This window comes from Coregonus clupeaformis, unplaced genomic scaffold (assembly GCF_020615455.1).
Source record: "Coregonus clupeaformis isolate EN_2021a unplaced genomic scaffold, ASM2061545v1 scaf0489, whole genome shotgun sequence".
Taxonomy (NCBI): domain Eukaryota; kingdom Metazoa; phylum Chordata; class Actinopteri; order Salmoniformes; family Salmonidae; genus Coregonus; species Coregonus clupeaformis.
In genome coordinates, this window is record NW_025533944.1 from 169,550 (window position 1) to 175,312 (window position 5,763).

General features: G+C 42.9%; 1 pseudogene; it reads left to right on the top strand.

The window, feature by feature from the left end:
• Positions 1-657: 657 nt before the first annotated feature.
• Positions 658-5,059, top strand: LOC121548093 (annotated as a pseudogene).
• Positions 5,060-5,763: the final 704 nt, after the last annotated feature.

The following is a 5,763-nucleotide window of genomic DNA, read 5'->3' on the forward strand; positions in this document are numbered from 1 at the left end:
AGTAATACCCAGATTCGGAATACCAACGGAAATCAGTTCAGACAATGGATCAGCGTTTATTCAGAAAACAGTGAAGCAAGTATTACAGCAGCTAAGGATTAAGCAAAGATTAGTTGTGTGTGTATCATCCGCAATCTCAGGGGATGGTTGAGAGAATTAATGGCACCCTCAAGGCTAAACTGAATAAAATCTGTGCTAGTGCAAAACTCAATTGGGTGGATGCACTACCACTAGCATTGATGAGTTATCGCATGCAAACTAACAGAAATACGCATCTAACCCCGCATGAAATGCTTACGGGTCGACCCATGCCAGTGCCAGGTCTAAGAGGGCCCTACAAAGGACCCTCATTGGAGCAATTAGAGATGGAACTTAAAGCATATGTAAGACAACTAACTGCTATACATAAAGTGATCTATCTCCAGGAAAAAGGGCGAGAACCGGAACCTGGACCAGAGGAGCCAGGACCGGTGATTCCAGGAGATCAAGTCTACATCCGAGTGTTTCGTAGGAAGTGGAACGAGCCCAGGAGAGAAGGACCATATACGGTGATCCGAGCGACGCCCACAGCAGTACAGGTGGAAGGAAGTACGACGTGGTACCATCTAAACCACTGCACCAGGGTCCCGAAGAGAACCAGTCTGCCATCGGCGAGCCATGGGGAAGAGGAGGATGTCGAGGCACCAGATGGAGTCCAAGAAGAAGAAGCATGCACGAGTCCAAGTGCCAACGTTGAAGGACAACAGGCACTTCCACCTGAAAATCCGGAGAGTCGGGAGGTGGGGCCTGATGATGTGGGGAATACTGCTGATAGGATGCCTGCCATGGCAGATCCCCCAAACACAAGCAGACACCCAGGGAGTGGAGGGACAACAGGAGAAGGAGGAAGAAGTGATCTTTCTACCATTGAAGGAAGAGACTCCTCTGCTGTTAAGGAAAGAGACTTTCCCACAATTGACTTCTCTGCCATCACATGATCTCCGACAATTTAAGAACTGTGGAATTGCTCTAACGGTAATAGCAGTTAACCTAGGAGAGATGGTGGTGGGTCTGCCTACTACTATACAATATTCTAGAGATAGTCTTACTGAGCCAGGAAGAATTGCTGTTGTAAACAAAGAACAAGTGTCGTATACAGGATGGCCTAGATTGGGGAAGTGTCAGATTGAGGGAGATGTAATGTTTAGAATAAAATGTCAAAAAAATCTTTGTGTAGAAGTTGAGCCAAAAGCAAATAGACATGGAAAAATAATGGATATAAAACAAGCTAGACATCTCATGATTCCATCAGTACTTAAGAAATTGGCCCCTAAAGTTAGATTGAAGAATAGAATAAAAAAGCATGTACCATTGGGGATAGCTCAAACTAGTATTTATATTCCAGCGCAAGTACTGACAGTTGAAGAAACTCAAAGATCCTTTTCAATACGTAGGATAAAACCTCTGCCAGAGAAATCACTTTGTGGGTGGGCTAAACATCATACAAGAGGAGAAGCAATCTGGGATGAATATGGCTGTCAAATAGAAGTTAACAAAGGAGACACCAGTTGGGAAATTACCTTTAAGGAATTGACTCAAGAAAATAATGCAAAATACATATTGGAAATAGATAGTGTTAAAGGGTTAGAAGGAAATAGTATAACAACAATGGACATTGATCCTATTTCCAAACACCAATCTAGACAGGAGGAAGAACCTGAAATAGTTAAGGTAACTATGACCACTACCCAAGGACCACTAAGTACTATAGCAGTTGAACTAACAAAGACAGGATTAGAAAAGATAGATACAAATGGGTTTTTTCAAAATGTATGGGATTCTTTAACAAACTGGGGAAGTCAGGAAAATAGACAATCTACCTCAGCCCCAACAGTAATACCGAAAGTAATAATAGCATCACAAAAAATAGAAAGGCTATGGGAGGGAGCAATGCAGAATGATTGGTACAAATGGGCACAATATTCAGCTAAAATAATTAATAGAAAAACAAATTGTTTGGTATGTGCTCCTTCTCCATTAAAAGAATTGATAGTAATACCAAGTCCACACAGTTACAAGGACTGTGCTAACTTCCAACGAAGCTACTGTCATCTTAAAAGAGGAGAAAGGCCCTACTGTCCTGCAGAATGTTTATCATTTTTGGGAAATCCCTATCATTACAGATTCTATAATCAAACAGGATGGGGAGAGTGGTGTAAAAAATTAGATATCAGAATAGAGCCCAGAAAAATGGAAGCACCGGAAAAATACCGTATAGACTATAATCTAAATTATGAATGCTACAATAAAACAGATGGGGAGCATGATTTGGGAAAATTTAAGGGAAGGTGTGAGACCACATGGCACCTAAATAATGATACGTCCTGGAATGCAGATACCCCTCACAGAGCGGTTTATCAGGCAGCAGGATCAAGTACTGGGGTAATAGCTACAAATGGAGGGCCGGGTGACCCTGGGGAATGTGAGAAGCAAACACTGGCAATGCCATTGATTTCTCCTTATGAGGATCAATCGGTGGCAGTGGCAGATTTCTTTTGGGTATGTGGAGGACAAAGTATTAGAGCTACTTTGCTTAAAGGATGGAAGGGAGTATGTGCTAGAGTACAAATGCTTCAGGAGGTGGTTATATCAGAGTGGGAGGTAGACCAAACAACAAATAGGGATGCACAGAATAATAATAAAAGGGTAAAAAGATCATATGAACATGACCCCAGTGTATATTTGGATGCAATAGGTCAACCCAGAGGAATTCCAAATGAATATAAGGCAAGAGATGAAATTAAAGCAGGATTTGAATCAATATTTGTCTGGATTACAACCAACAAAAACCTAGAATGGATCAATTATATTTATTATAATCAACAAAGGTTTATTAATTACACAGACTCTGCATTATCAGCTTTAGGAGAGCAAGTACAGGCTACCAGTAGAATGGCATGGCAGAATAGGCAGGCTCTAAACTGGCTATTAGCGGAGAAAGGTGGAGTTTGTGTTATGTTTGGAGATGAATGTTGTACTTTTATCCCCAATAATACTGCCCCGGATGGTTCTTTCACTGAAGCAATGACTAAACTCAAGGGACTACGAAAAGAGGTTAAGGATAATACTGGGTATGATGTTCATGTTTGGGACTGGATGGAATTAACTTTGGGAAAATGGGGTGCAATGTTTACAAAAATGGCAATAATGATAGGAATATCACTTGTAGTAATGGGAGTAGTGTTTTGTTGTATACTACCTCTGTTAAAATCACTTTTGATTCAAACCACAGTAAAACAAATGACTGTACAGACAATTGTTACTATTTCAGCCAAAGAAATACACCCAGTTCAGGGAGCTCCAGGACAGTATGTTAATGAATATGGGAAATCTTGTAATGTTAAAGGAGGACCAATGGACTGTCCATTTGGGAATCATGAATGTCTGTATGGAGTTGTCCCTGGGGGTGGATGGGCCTGTCATGGTTACAAAGCCCAACAGGAAAATGTGGAGGTTAATTTAGAGGAAAACCTTCCAGACTTGTATCCAATACCTGACTGGGCTATGGGTCCTCATCAGGATGGGTCAAGTAATGAGGAAGATATATTGGTTTAAATATATGCGTGTGAAGTGAAACCAAATATGGCAAGGCTAAGAATAAGTAAATGCACATGCTTACATATATTTTTAAATTAATCTTTGTATTAATTGGGACAATATTGGAATGTCCCATAGGGGGGATATATAGGATTATTTTATGTATCATTATGGCACATGTAGGGAGATGCCAAAGGTAAAATGTAATAAACATGTTTGATATTGTATAATTCAGAAACATGCTTAAATAAGAAATATAGACATTAAGTGTATGCTATGTTTTAAATGAATGCATGTGTTATTTCACAGAGGCTCTTAAACAGTGTGCAGTACATTAGTGTTTTAAGAAGGGGCCCAAGCCACGCAGCCAATAGAATGATAGAATGAGAGGCTGCATATGGAAAAAAAGCATTCATGACATTTTGGAGTGGATAATGTGTAACAGCTGGACGTTGAAAAAAAGGGGTGGTGCAGAGTGCAGAACTAAAAAAAGTTAGGACTGTATGCATGTTTTTTCCATATGTGTCTATATAAGAGATCTCTTAGCCAGAGGGAGACAGTTGCTCCATGGAGAAAAAACTCAGGCTTTTTGTTATGCAATAAAAGTCTAATTCTTGAATTCACAGGCTCCTGTGTCTTTAGAGATAATTTTTTGAGTTGATTGTCTCTTAGTCAAATGTTTCTACTACACTTCAACTAGGTCCTGTTCCCCCTGCTGTCCAAGCTGCTGGACAATATTAGCCCTGCAGATGTGGGCGGCATGGAGGAGACCAGGATGAGGGCCTGCACCCTGCTGTCAAAGGTGTTCTTGCAGCACCTCTCTCCCCTGTTGTCTCTGCCCACCTTCGCTACCCTGTGGCTCACCATCCTGGATTTCATGGACAAGTACATGCACGCTGGCTCCAGTGACCTGCTGCTGGAGGCCATTCCAGAGTCTCTGAAGAACATGCTGCTGGTGATGGACACAGCAGGAATCTTCCACAGCGCCGACTCTCGTACGGGATACTCTGACATGTGGGAGATCACCTGGGAACGAATCAACTGCTTCCTGCCTAACCTCCGGGAGGAGCTCTTCAAACAGACAGTCATACCACAACCAGATCCTGCTCCCAGTCCCCCAGTGGAACTTGCCCAGCCAGCTGCCCCATTCCCCCCAGCCTCGCCACCCCCAGCCCCATCTCCCGTGCCAGCTGCCCCCCACAGAGCCAAAGACCTCCAGCAGACCAGCGTCGCCCCAAAATCACCCACCACCTAGTGCCAACGGAACTGACAGATCATCTCCAGTGCCCCCATCGACTCCCCCCATGCCCACCCCAGTGAAGATGTCACCCCTGAGTCACTCCCCCATGAGTCAGTCCCCCCTCATCCTGCAGCCCCTGGCCTCCCATCTGCAGGTGGGGGGCGTGCCCCCCATGTCCCTCCCCATCATCCTCAACCCCACCCTCATTGAGGCCAGCTCCCCTGTCCCCCTGCTCCCTGCCCCCAGGCCCACTGATCTTAGTGACACCCCGGAGATAAAATAGAGCCACCATAGCCCTATGCCTACTCTCACAGGACGACACTGTCCCCTACCTGTCCCCTAAACAACATAGCTGTCTCCTTAGGCTCTGCACCCCTTTGCAGGGGGGGATAGACCAACTCTAACACAGGGAGACCCGGGACATGCATGGTCACCTCTCAGACAACACTAAACAACCACAGACACATCTAGCTTTGGTCTTATCTAACATCCTGGGGGCCTGCTGTCCTTCAATATTCACGTATTCATCAGAAAAAAAACATATTTATGATATACATATAAGATGCTACATGGATATTAAGGACAGCACCTATTTGACTCGCTTCGATCTTTCCGACTTCTCCTACCGAGTCAGTTTCAACTTGAGCCCTACAAAGTTGACTACGTTGTTAGTATGCCTGTGCTTAACAATAATCTAGAGATCCTGACAGGAATAAAATCATAGTGAATAACTTATTTGGTTTTAGGTACTGCATGTTGTTTACTGAATAGGATGTACAGAGATTAATTTACTCCAGTCAAAGTATCAGGGCACTGTGTCTTACAACAAAAAAAGAGCCAAATACTATATAATAATACTAGCTATATCATAACTCTTGTATCTGAAGGTCGAAATATAAATGTACAGTAATATAAAGCATACAGTTTATATATTTCCATTATAAAAT